Genomic DNA, 14,160 nt, shown 5'->3' with positions numbered 1-14,160 from the left:
CTTTATCAAATGTTGTTGAAATGTTCTGTTTATGTGCTTGTCTCTTGTCTCCCTTGTTAAACTACGTTCTCCTATAGGTGACAACTACCTCGTGCTTTGACCCCGGCTATTTCTCCACCCAACTCTTACCCATTCCCCATCCCTCACCTCACACAGAGCCTGGTGTATCATAAGCATTCAGTAAGTGTTTGTTAAACTGTTGGCCAGTGATTTTCAACCACGGGGTGAGCATGTTCTCCAGGGTTCATTTGGCAGTCCCTAAAAATATTTTTGATTGTCACAACTTGGGAAAGAGGGTTGCTACTGACATCTAGAAGGTAGAGGTCGGGATGTTTATAAAACATCTTAAAATACACAGGAGAGTCTTCCCCTCCCCTCTGACCCCACCTTCCCAGGAATAAATAATTATACAATCCAATATGTTAATAGTGCTGAAGCTGAGAAACTTGGCTTAAATTGTAGTACGGAAAAATTGTTGTTTGCTAAAACCAATGCTTTGGAAATTTTTGAGGCTCTGTTCTCATCTCTATATGATTTATTTTTAGGGGAAGACTTAGATATGTATTAACAATTGGGAATGAACTTATAATTAACAGCAACTTCTGATAGGTTAATGAAAAGGCTTGGTTTCCAAGTGTGATCAATGTTGGGAATTAGGAGTTAAAAGCTTTTGTTCATGCAGAGTTCTGTAGTTTTACTAAAAACCTCTCTAAGCACCTGTTTAAATTAGTTTCAGGTAAATTTAAAAAGATCAGACCTTTGTGTACGAAAAATCAATCCCACAGGGATTCAGGATAGCTTCTTCTGGTCATTTATGAATTGAACTGGGGAACCTTTTGAGTTTTATGTACTAAATGTAGCCATACTCCCACATAAAACTGCAGGGGGACCTGTACTTGCGCAGGAGAGACGCTGGTATATAACTGCACTCAAATACGGCTTTCAAATGACTTCAACTCACCTACTTAGACCAAAGAGGCTGTCAGTTAATTTAACAAACTATCCCTGTTCCCTGATCTTTGGGCCATAAAAATTGTTCATCTGCTCAGTCACAGGCCATTTAATTTTGGATGCATCGTTGCCAGTTGGTTACAGTAATTAGCATTCCCTATATTGTGGCAGCTTCCCTGAAGCTATGCTAAGTAGGGTTGCACTTTTGTGTGGAAACATAAGCTGGGTTGTACAAATGAGCCTGGCCACCCATCTTAGAGACAGAAGCCCTAACTATCATCTTCTTGGCTCGGGTGCCTCCTAGGCCCACCTGCAGATCTTATTTACTGATTATTAATGACAAGAACTGTAGGCAGCTGTGAAAGGCACAGCATGGCAACTCAAAGCTGCAACTCAAAACTATCCTCCGTGGGACTGTAATTTTCTTGAATGACACCTGACTTCATTTTAATTTCTTTCTTTGCTCCAAATGCACTTGTGCTGGGGAAATGCAATAGAAATTCAATGAGCTCCAGGTTTAATAGGCAGACTTGCAACATTTGTTGGTGCATCTGTTAGTTTCCTGGCAGAAGTGGGGCATTTGGAGGGGAAATATACATTTGTGTTTGTTCCAGAATTGGCATACAATCTGTAAGGTGACGATTCAGCAGGGTCCCTGGTGAGATACCAAAGAACAAGGTTACCTAGTGGTTCACTAGTTGCCAGTCTATGGAGATCATATATTGTATGGGTTTAGAAATCAAATATTTTTTAAAATTATTTGTTTGTTTGTTTATTTATTTTATTTTTAGAGAGAGGGGAAAGGAGAAAGAGAGGGAGAGAAACATCACTGTGTGGTTGCCTCTCACTTGCACCCCCAACTGGGGACCTGACATGCAACTTAGTAATGTGCCCTGACTGGGAATCAAACCAGCGACACTTGGTTCGCAGGCCGACGCTCAATCCACTGAGCCACAGCAGCCAGGGCAGAAATCAAATTTGATAGAATAAATAAATGTTAATCTTCAAAGAGTATTCAGCACTCATGCTTACAAGATCAGATTTTTACTCCATGTTGAAGAGACATGCTATTCTGTGTCAAACTCTTAACACGAATTGGCTTTTTTAGGAATGAAATCTGGATTTATTTCTTTGAAATGCACACATCTGCATTTTAGTTTGTACATCTGCAGACTTTTGGTTTCCCGGGAAACCACCATGCAAGAGTTTGTAAGAAGGGCTCATCACCCATTGCTTTATATCCAGAATAATTTTATTTCTTTTTCTAATATGCTGGAAAGTAATATTTCATCAATGCAATTCATTTTTGCATGTTTAATTTTCAGATTAATAGGACAAACACCTTGAATGTAATTAAAAATAGGTTATGTTGTTTTCTTCCTTGAGCGATGCCAACGCAAGTGTGGGACTTTAGCTCACATGAGTTGCTTTCTGGTCTTTTACTGCAAGGCTGAGTTGTTCAAATGAATAAAGAATGCATCTGAGGTTGAAATTTTGGGGGGTGAGAAACGAATTAATCATTTTGCTATCTTGTTTAATCACCATATTCTCTAAGCACAGTGAACTCTACTAATTAAAAAAATGATCTACACAGCCTGGGTACAATTAATCTTTATTTGCATAAGTTGTTAGGTAAAATGAAGTAAATATTACACGTAAAGAAAAGAGGTACTCTTGTATCTGGTGACAGGCATGCAGCGAGAAATGGTGAAAATGACCGATCAGACGAGGACAGGCGATATCCTTGTTAGTGTAGCTCTTTTGCTTTACTTTACCTTTTTCTTTTTTGATAGGCATTTACAAAGGATCATTTTCATAAATGTGAACGCAAGCACAGAAACGCTATAAGAAAGGACATTTGGCGGAAAGAAACTGGGCCCCAGTCTAGTAATTTCTCATCTCGTTTGTTACAAAAAAAAACAAAAAAAAACAAAAAACCAAACATTAAAAAATAAAAAGAAGAAGAAGAGTGGCCTTGAATGTTCAAAAGAATAGCCACAGCAGGAGAAGCAAGGAGCAAAAGAACTTTAGGACTCCACTTTAGAAATTCCTTTAGACCACATCACAGGAGCTACAGTAGGTGGAAAAGTAGGACAAGTTCCTATTGTCCAAGATGTATTTCTGTTAGAGCGGGAATCCTTTAAAACCATATCAGGATAGAAAAGCTAAGCTCTGCTTTCAATTGCTTTCTACTCCTATTCATTTTTTTTTTTTTTTTAAGGTAGCAAAAATAGTCTTGCTTTCGATAGGGGAGGAGGAAAGAATGTAAATACTTGTCTAAGAGTATTGTGGTGAATGGCCTTTGGAAAGCTTTATTGACAAGCTCAACTCAATTATAGATGAAGGGAAAGGCAAAGTGTTTGTGAGGGCAGTTTTTTATTGGGGTCTCCCAGCAGGTTATTCTTGTCAATGTCCAGAATGAATCAAGAAAGTGAGGAGTTCAGAGCCACTAAAATTTTGTGCTCCGTTTTACCATTCTCAATGGCTAGGGAGGATGGGGGGAATTGTCTCTCTGGAGAGTGAGCAATTTCTTAGGTGCTTGTGGGGAACTTTTATTTCAGACAGGAAGACTTTTCCTTCGTGAGTCAGTGATATAGGAAGAAACAAAGCTTTACGTTTTTGAATTTCACAAAATTTTTTTATGTATGAAATACACATTTTTTTCCTTAGTCTCATTCTTGTCTGTTAACAGTAACAATTCATATGTCCTAATGGTATCCCTGTGAACTATATCAAAATTGGTGAGAAAATAAAATGATTATAATAGGCATAAAATCATATAACGTAGGAACTGAAAGGAACCTTTAATATCATCAAAGCATTGAAAGTAATAATAAGAAATGAATTCTTCCCAGGAAATAAGTAAAACATGAATTTTGCTCCACTGTGGCTTCTATTTAAAACAGTGGCCAGGCCTCTTCTTCTTTGTATACTGCTTGTTCTGAGTTGTTATTGCTGCCAAGGAAATAAAGGGACAGTTGTAAGATAACTGAGGTCTGGTTTTCAAAAATCCTCTGTCGTGAATGCCCTATTCCTATAATTCAGAGGTAGGTCTCAACCTGGCCCCACTTTCCGTGTGGATGATAGTCAGTCCTGGAAGTTATCCTTGGGAAGCCAAGTCAATTCTCTGGATATTCACAACCAGTACCAAGTGGATTTGGAGTGGAGATGGGGAAGGGTCTATTATCAAGAAATACAGTGGTACTTTGATGGTGACACCTTGGTTTATGCAAATTTAAGAGGGTAGTCAGCCAAAAAAAAAAAAAAAGTCATCTGGGACAGGCCCGATTTGCTGACTGCATTAAATGTATCCTGGATTTGTTTCAGTCAGGTAGGGTGGGGCAGCAGATCAGGAGACAGCCGCCAAGAAGGAAGATTTTACAGTTCCTTGGAAACTGGAGGCACAGCCCATAGGGCCCCATAGGGAAGCACCCACCGGGGTCTGTCCTGGAGAGGGAAAGGGCAGGAGGAAGCATGGCCACAGCCTTTATTGTGGTCTCTGCAAGAAAGGCAAGGCAGGATGAGGTAAAGAGTTTGGGATTGACTGCTTTGAATAATTTTAGTAAGCTGGAGGCTATAGGAGTGGTCTAATTGTCCTGCACCTGGCACTGGGGTGACTTAGGACAAAGATTGATTTGGCATTTGAGAGGTAGCTAAAGGAAATGGTTAGTTATGGGTTTTCAATTGCTTGGTTTGCATAGCAAAGGTGCTAGGAATTAACTAACTCTGGTAGGGACCCTGCTGTGATCTCTCAGGACCCCAAGACCCCAAAGCAACCTAAAATATAGAAAATAAAAACCATGATTAATACATGGACTCTACTTCAATTATAAAGTTCTGTCCTGTGGGAGTGACCGACCTTCAATCAAAGGTGACATCTTGAGTTTGACTGGATGTTAGTCTTTCAGACAAAAAGTGGGATCTTGACAACAGATGGAAGGTTTTTTTTTTTTTAATGTTTGGCCAAATAACCCTCAAGGGAGTATAATAATAATTATGTTTACTATTTGATTCATTACTCTGTTTCAGAAATTATGGTATGTACTTAGCATATATTAACTTATTTATTTCTTTTTTTGATAATGTAGGTACTGTTACCTCCATTGTAATATGAATAAATGGAAGCTTAGAAAGGGTTAGCCACTTGTCTGTGGTTCCTTCATCAATAGGAAGCAGGGAAGCAATTCTCACCCAGTTCTGACCATAGTGGTGAAGGTGTGTGCTCTTAACATTTATAACCAGATTCTGGAATTTCACAGAGCAGTAAAAATAAAAACTAAAACAAAACAAACAAACAAACAAATAGAAAACACCCAACAACAGCAAAGATAAAAAAGATTGAGAAGCATTGCCAGCATTTTAATTTTACAAAGCAGTATCATTTAAGTAGGGGGGCAATGTAATTATAATATTCTAACAAAAGAAAGAATATTTGCCAAACAACAGAAATAAGAAAGCTGTAGTCTCAGAATACAAGGTAACTATTTCAGGGGACCCAAATGCAGTTTTTCATGAAGACCCACTGTCGTGCCCTCATTTTCCTCCTGTCACTGTGGATGGGGTCACGTGGGCACAGGTCTGGGATTGTTGTGGGCAACACACCAGTACTGAGAAATGATGAAGGGCCCTGGCACCTAGGGGCACAGCCCAGGAGGCCATCCTTGGTGTTGTAAAGAGAGATGACACCAGGTTAGAGGGGCAGATGAGAGTTATACAGCTTTTCCTAGGATCACAATTTTCAGATGCCCGGAACAAGTTGAACAAGGGATAAAAGGGATTTAAGGCAAATATAAAAAGAGGAGATGGATTTGGTATCTCGTTTGAGTACAAGGTAGCAGGAAAATGGGTTTCTCATAAGATAAAATTGAGCAAAGCTGCTGAAGACAAACGAGGGGTGATTGAATCAGGACACGAGAACTTTTTGCAAAGATAACTGGACCAAATGTTCTATATCCTCATTAAGCACAAAAAGGGCACAACGGCTAAAATAGCAGCAGGAAGGTAATAAATCAGACCTTTGGAGAACATGATGACTTTAAGGTTCCCGAAATATTGAAATTAAAAGTAAGAAACCCTGTTCTGACTCCTTAGTCTCATTAATTCTTTGCTGTTGACCAATATGAAGGATGGAATTCATTTTTCTGATCTTCTCGTTGCTATTTAGAGCTGAAGCAAGTTCTAGAACAGGTCATTTCCATTTGCCACATTACATATTTTCACTTTGATTAAGTCATTTTACATTTCTTTTCAGAGCTATTGGGATGAGGTCATCAAGAGGACTTAACAACTTCCCTATACAGCACTGTCAGCTAATCATCAGGTTGTACATTTCATCCCTGGTGCTTATTTATCTTATAACTGGGAGCTTGTGACTTTTGACCATCTTCCTCCTCTTCCAACACCCTTCAGCTCTGGTATTCACAAGTCTGATCTCTTTTTCTCTATGTATTTTAAAGATACATATAAGTGAAATCATATAATATCTGTCTTTCTTTGTGTGACATTTTACTTAGCATAATCCCTTCAAGGTCCATCCATGCTGTTGCAAGTGATAGCATTTCCTCATTTTTTTAATGGCTGAATTATATATGGCTGAATTGTGATATACTTATATCACAATTCCTTTATCCATTCATTCATCGATGGACCCACTTTTTTTTTTTGTCTTGGCTATTATAAATAGTGCTATGAAACAAAGGTACAGTTAATTTTTTTGTTACCTTCGGATATAGTCCCAGAAGTGGAATTACTAAATCATGTGGACATAGCAATTCTATTTTTAATTTTTTGAGGATCCTCCATCCATTTAGCTTTTGAAAAGCATTTTTGTTCTGTAAAATTAAGATTAAAACCATATACCTATATAATACACAGCTTCATTGTTTATGAAATATTGTATCTTCAGCACTTAAAATTTTTTAATATTCCAGGCATGCTTTTGCCTCAGTGACTCTGCACTTCCTTTAGTCAGGAATGCTCATTGGCAGCTAGGTTCTGCTCTGTTTTGCTGGTTGTTTGTTTTCATCATGATAAAGTAATACTCAACCTCCTCATACATAGCTCTTTGCTAATTCTTAAAAATTTAAATTCATTTCTTGAGGCAAAATTTTAGGCTCTGTTAAATTACTTCTGAATACTACTGAATATGAGTGTTTTTGTCAATATCTTTTCTTTTAATTAATAAACATTTTTTTTAGAGTGATTTTAGGTTCACACCAAAGTTGAATCGAGAGCATGGAAAGCACAGAGGGTCCCCTCCATGTCCAGTCTCCTCTACTGTTGACATCCCACACTGCAGTGGTACATTTATTATAATCAATGAACATATATTGACTCAAAATTATCACCTGAATTTTAAAGTCTACATTAGGGTGTACTCTTGACATTGTACATTCTATGGATTTTGACAAATGTTATATCTTTTAAAACATTTTTATCAAATTGGTATTGCTGTCTCTTATTTTAAGATTTATATTTTTATTGCTATTAAAGAGATTCTTTTATATTCAGTTGTATTTATACTAATTTACTTTGTCTATGATATTAACATGTGTTATTCATTTCTAAAAGCTTTTTATATATTAAGGCTAATACTTTTTTGTCTTTATTTATTATGTTTTCCCCTAATTTGTCATTTAATTTTATAGTTTGCAGCACAGATTTAAAAGTTTTACTTAGTAAATATATTAATTTACTGAAGTCTCTTAATAGTTTCAATAGTTTTTCTATTGATTTATAAAGATTCTTTCTGATCATCTTGTCATCTTCAAATGAAGAGTTTTCTCTTTCCCTATTTCTTTCCTTAGCAGTGTGCATATACATTGTTTCTTATTCTTTCTGTGTTGCCTAAGATTGCCAGGTAGCCCTAGTTGTCATGGCTCAGTTGGTTGAATGTTGTCCTGAAAAGCCAAAGGTCACAGGTTCAATTTCCACTCAAGGCACATGCCTGGGTTGTGGGCCTGGTCCCCAGTCAGAGAGCAGTGAGGCAACCTATAGATGTTTCTCTCACACATCAATGTTTCTCTCCATCTCTTTCTCCCTATCTTCTCTTCTTTCTAAAATAAATTAAAAAAATTTTTGAATAGCAATGATAGTGAGCATTTCTCTTCTTTCTCTGTTTAATTACCAAGGGTCTAGTGTTTTATCATCTAGAGTTATTTTTATCATTATCTCCAAAAATAAGCTTTTAACTTAATGAAACTGCTGCTTTCTATTTCTAGGTTACAATGAGTTATGATTAGCAAAGGCTGACTCCTGATTTCAGTAGGAATACCATTAATTTTTTACTCTGATAACTCTCAGCACCTAGACACCAGGATAAGACCTCGAACCATTAAGTTTAATTTTCTAAGCATGCCTTAGAAGTCTTTCTGGCATCAGCCATTGACTTGGCATCTCTCTCCAATATTTTTGTACTCTTAAGCAGCAGTCTAACCAGACCACAAAAATCAATCTAGACTTTAGCTGCTAAAGTTCTATAGTCACCACAGGCTCCAGAGAAAACAAAGTCCCTCAATCATCAGAGGCTTGGACTATTTCCATCACTTGACAGAGCTCCTGAGAAACAACACTTCTGTTTTGACTGCCTTCCTTTGGGTTAGAAATCCCTCAGAGCAATCATCTACTGTTTTTCAGGGCCAAGGGCCACTCTCTGCCCACTCCCAGTCTAGCTGGGAACTGCTGGAAGCAATTGATTTAGAAACCCTGTGACCAGCTAAATCCTCTTGATTCCTACCTACTTGGAATTGAAGTGTTCCAAAGGAATTAGAAAAACTGGAGGTGGGGAATCCAGTAAACCATTTGTCTCAAAAAGCATTGCTTGTTCCTGGAGGGACGACTCCTCAGAATTCTGGAAATTACAGGAACCTGCTGTTCTGAGTGAGGGGTAGACAATGACAGAAAGATCAGGGTAGCTTCCAAACTTCTTTCAGATATAATGGGGTTTATTCTCTTTGAAAGTCATTATCACATTGCAGTTAAAAGAAAAGATTTGGGTCTGGAAAGTATGGATTTGAATTGTGACTTCAACACTTTTTAAGTCCTTGATCTTGTGTAAGTTACTTTTTTGTATCTCAGTTTTTTTCAGATACAAAATGGGGAGAGTAAAGATATGTCTTCTAGGATAAAATGAGAATTTAGATATAATGACAGATAAAGACATAGATATAAAGATATAGATATGTATGCACACACTTATCTACTTATCTATCTTTCTATCTAGATAAATAGATAACAGGGTGGGGCAAAAGTAGGTTTACAGTTGTAGGTGCAACACGAATTTATTCTTGTATTAGTATTTATTATTAATTATTGTATTACTTTCCATTTGAAGACCTATAAACTTACTTTGGCTCCACCCTGTATATAGTATTAAAACAAGTGCATGGCACATAGTAAGCTATCATTATTGAAGTGAGGCATGATAGTTTCTATTTTTGTTCTTAATATAACTCCTTTGACCTTTTTATTCACAGAAAAATCTTCCCAATTACTAGCAAAGACTGTCGCTTTTAGATTTTAGTAATGTATATGAATTTTTATGTTTTAAAAAATACTTTATGTATCGTATCGTATCGTATCGTATTGGCAGCCGTCCGTCTCGAGAGACGATGGTGTAGCTTCTTAAGAAACTTTATGTATATATTTTAGTATTAGGGTAGGAAAAGCTGTTAAGAGTCTGATAGGCAGATGCCATTTAAAATCCTGCTTCCAAACTTGCAATATGGGAATAAAGTAATGGGGATGAAAAAATAAAATGGGTTGGGTGATTCCATTGAACTTATCATTCATATAAACATAAGAATTCAAAAGGTACTATGATAGATATATTACCACCAAGTTGGTACCTTTGCACTCATGACTACTCTCAGTAGCATTATTTTAGGTTTAGCCTAAATACCCCCAGTGCCTGACTAGTGTCTGGCAATTATGATCCAGTATCTTTTTCAACTGTATGCAAATATAAATGCATTATTATTTGTTCACAAGGATGGGTTGCTGCTGTGATTAAAGGTAAGGTTTCAGGTGATTGATAAAGGGAATTTATGATCTCATTGCCTGCATTACCAATGGGTCTAAAGCCTTGCTATTTAAAGCTTGTCTGCAGATGAGGAGCATTGGCATTCTCTGGGAGCTTGTCAATAACATGGAGTCTCAGACCCCTATCAAGACTTGCTGAATCAAGCTTGCATTTTAACAAGACCCCCAGGTGAGTCACGTGCACATTACATTTTGAGAACTAAAATGGTATAGTGCAGTGGCTCTTGAACTTTTCTGTACAATCGAATCATCTAGTAAGTCTTTGCCCAGACATCCCATACCAAGTCAACCAAAATCTCTGAATGTGGGACCCATGGCCTTTGTGTTTCTGAGAACTCCCCATGTGATTCCAAATATACAGCCAAGTCCGAGAAGCAGTGGTTTTGAGCCACTGAGAAACCACCTTCACTTTTTTTTTTTTAACCTCCAGTTTTAAGCTGGAATTTGTGAACAAGAGCAATCTCTTTGTCCTAGTTGGAAACCACTGAGACTAGAGAAAGGAGGTAACATTCTTAATGGAACTTAAGACCCAGGCTCCCCAGAGACTCATACATTCAACTTTATATTTTCATGACTTTAGAGTGCTCATAAGATAGGGTAAGTTAGAGGTGGTATGTCCTCTAATATGATTTGTGTTTGACAGTTTCCAGTGAATGTTACTCAAGGGAGAAGGTGACTAGTGATATAATTATCATATTTTACAGTGTATCCTGTGTCTCTCACTGTAACCCTTGTTATTTCCACTTACAATGATGGCATCCCAGAGTCACTGGAAGGCACCATATGAGCAGTCTACTGGGAGAACCCCCACTCTGAGTAATAAGTATGGAGGCCTTGGCTCTGCACCTGGGTGATGGGGCTACATCCTAAAGAGCTACCTTGAGAAAGACCTATGCCCACCAGGTATCATAAGTTAAATGTTTCCCCTACTGGGGAACTGCCTTCATTTGCATTGACTCTCAATGACCTACCTTCAGGCAAACACCCGGCTGCAGTCCGAGGTGTGGTTTAAAATAGAACCGTGTACTTAATGAATAACAATGTCCACAGATGGGTTTTGGTGCTCTCTCTTGCCCGCAGTGCCTACAAGCCAGTGGTCCAGGATCAACCAGGCTGCAGGTAAGAGCATGAGTAAGGAGCAGAAGAGGTGTGTGAATGCTAACAGAGCTGCTATTCAAAGCCTTGGAGGCTTCTATCTAAATCCTTCCTTGTTCATTTAATTAATGTGATTACAGCCTTTTCATTTTTTTCTTTTATATCCTCACACGTGACTTGGATCATTAGCACATGCCCTTTGCAACAGGGGAGGCTGACTTGAGGTGAAAGGGGAGCAGCAGGAGAATATGAACTCAGAAAGATTCAGCTTTCAGGGCAGCTTTGCAGCTTGAAAACAGACATAGAAAAATAGATACAATGTCACAAATAAGCAAAGGTATTATTGTTGGTTCAAGTTTTTGCAAATAATTGCCTGGATGAAGGTAATTTTTAATGTAGAATAATGCCCTTCGGGGCTTGGGGAATAATAGGGAAGCACCTGAGATATTTAAGGTTAAGAAAAACACTATTTAGCATGCATAGTGGCAACTTTTCCTGTTGTATTTTAATGTATGCAAATATAGTTTATACTGTAACAATAATCTCATGGCAGGTCTGAATGAAGCCTATGTAGATGACACTTTGACGCAATTTTGATTTGAAATTGCTGTTAGAAAATTATGAGTGCGTCACGTGGTCACAGCACACAGATAGTGCAGGGAGAGAATATTGATTTTACATTCATTTTAAAATAGTGAAAGTGTTGTATTCCAAATGATGTGATTAGGCAAACTATTAACAGCATAAAGCTCTCCATTAAGATTTGCTTTTTATGTGTCTTGGACAAACAAATCAATATGGAATTCTATTGTTAGTCTGCTGTATGCTTGTGTATCTGGGCATTATTTAACTTATATCTAAGTTAGATATAAGTTAAATAATGCCAAAAGAGGGAGAGCTCTTGATCTATTATAACCAATTCAGGGATTTTTTTCCTAGAACCATTAAAATTTATTTCAATTTAAGCCATACACATCTACTGCTTTTTAATTTGATCATTAATCCTTTTTGTGATCTATAGTTGTAATCATGTTGTAGCAATCTAGTTTACATGGAAGTAGTAGTGATTGTAGTAGTGATTAAAACCTGCATATTCACAGTCTTGCTAGGATGTTTTGATGTCATCACTCAGCAATTATTGCGTGTCCATTGTATGTAGCACTCTTTAGTTTCTGGAGGAATCATAAAAGTTTTAGAAACCTTGATCCCTAGCCTAAGGAGAAAAGAGGGAACTACCATTTATGGAGTTCTATTATTTACCAAGCACTGGGTTATTTTCATGCTGTCCCAAAAAGCCTCTGAAGCAGGTGTTATTTTCTCTGGTTACAGGTGGGAAAACTGAACCTCAGAAAACTCAGATGTTCAAAATTACCCAGCTTATTAGAGGGAAACCAGGATTCAAACTCTCACTTATATCAAAACCTTGCCTTTTCCATTAGAAAGAAATAGAATATATGTTTAGGCATTTTGCCATGGTCAAAGGTTTTATAGACTAATATGTAATGTTGATGGGATGCTAGGAAAATTCATCAGAGTTAAAAATTCATCATTAGTGTTTTAAACATCTTATATGTGAGTTTTGCCATTGCCCTCCTCTGCCTAACAATGTTGTTATTCTACTGCTCTCTTCTGCCTTGTAGAGTGTTTATGCTAATTTACTAACAAAGCTAAAGTACATCCATTTCTCCGAAATTATAGATGTAAAAAAGCAGTTTTTATTCCTGACCATTCTTATGTAGCCATATCTTTCAACTCTTATTAAAGTTTACAAAATATGGACTTTTAAAGTAGAAAGTCACTAAGAATAGATTATTTCCCAATAATCAATAGAAATAAATTATTCACTATGAAAGCAAAATAGGGTAGTGTTGAGCTGATTCTCATATATATGAGTGATACACTGACATTATTACAGCTCCTTTCTTTTTTCTCAAATTACCCACATCAACAACTTTAATGGATTTATGTTCTTCGTTGATCTTATGTCAGTATCTCTCAGAAATGTTAGTAAACCAGTTTTTGGCTGATAATTCTTAATGCTGTCTGTGTTTACAGATACAAGGGAAAATTACCAACCCTTAGGAATAGAAGAAATTAACCTGGTCTTCCATGGTATATCAGTTTCAAAATTATGCCACCATTGTTACAGGCCGGCACTGTTTGGCATGGGCCAGAATTCTGTTCACTAATTTGAGTGGCAATACTCTCAATATTTCAGGTTGTGTTACCTTTCTATATCATTATAATGCATGTTTGCTGTTAAATTACATAATCCCATCTTTGGTGTATATGAAATATTGAGTTTATTAAGGCAAGTTTTCTGTCCCTGTTTAGGGCGTGATCTCCTGCTGGGCATGAATGAATGGATTCTAAAGAAGCAGACAGTTTGCCTCCTATAGAATAATTTGGGGGTCTCTGAGCTCTTTGGATGATTATCTACAAAAACTAATCCATAAATCAATGCTGATATTATGATCTGAGAATGGGTTTATTGTATTCTAAATATTAAAACATAAGCTTCTAATTTTTTTCTTTAAAAATAATATGCTGAATTCATGGCAAAGATCCTAATAGCACAAAATTATTTTAAAAATTTAATATTAAATGACCTTTGAGTCAAATGAAAAATAAGCAACAAAGATTAAGCATGTGTTGCTTAGAATGGCTGCTAGTTTGATACAATGGGACATGATATTTAAGCTATTGTTAGATGGAGGTGATCCATAAAATAATTTAGAGAACAGTTAAATGAAAGTTGTCTTTTAAAATACAAGGTATATGGAGATCATATGGAAGGTTATCAGTGGGGAAGGGGAAGGGGGAGAATGGGGGAAAAGGTACAGGGGTTAAGAAGAATAATTGGTAGGTACAAAATAGACAGGGAGATGTTAAGAATAGTAAAAGAAATGGAAAAGCCAAAGAACTTTATGCATGACCCATGGACATGAACTAAGATTTCTGGAGGGGAGGTGGGTACTGGGCAGAGGGGGGCAAAGGTGAAAAAAATTGGGACTACTGTAATAGCATAATCAATAAAATATACTTAAAAATAAGATATACTTTTTAATTTTCTTA

The sequence above is a fragment of the Furipterus horrens genome, unplaced genomic scaffold (genome assembly GCF_987537825.1).
Source record: "Furipterus horrens unplaced genomic scaffold, mFurHor1.1.pri manual_scaffold_12, whole genome shotgun sequence".
In the NCBI taxonomy this organism is placed as follows: domain Eukaryota; kingdom Metazoa; phylum Chordata; class Mammalia; order Chiroptera; family Furipteridae; genus Furipterus; species Furipterus horrens.
This window is presented reverse-complemented; position numbering follows the sequence as displayed.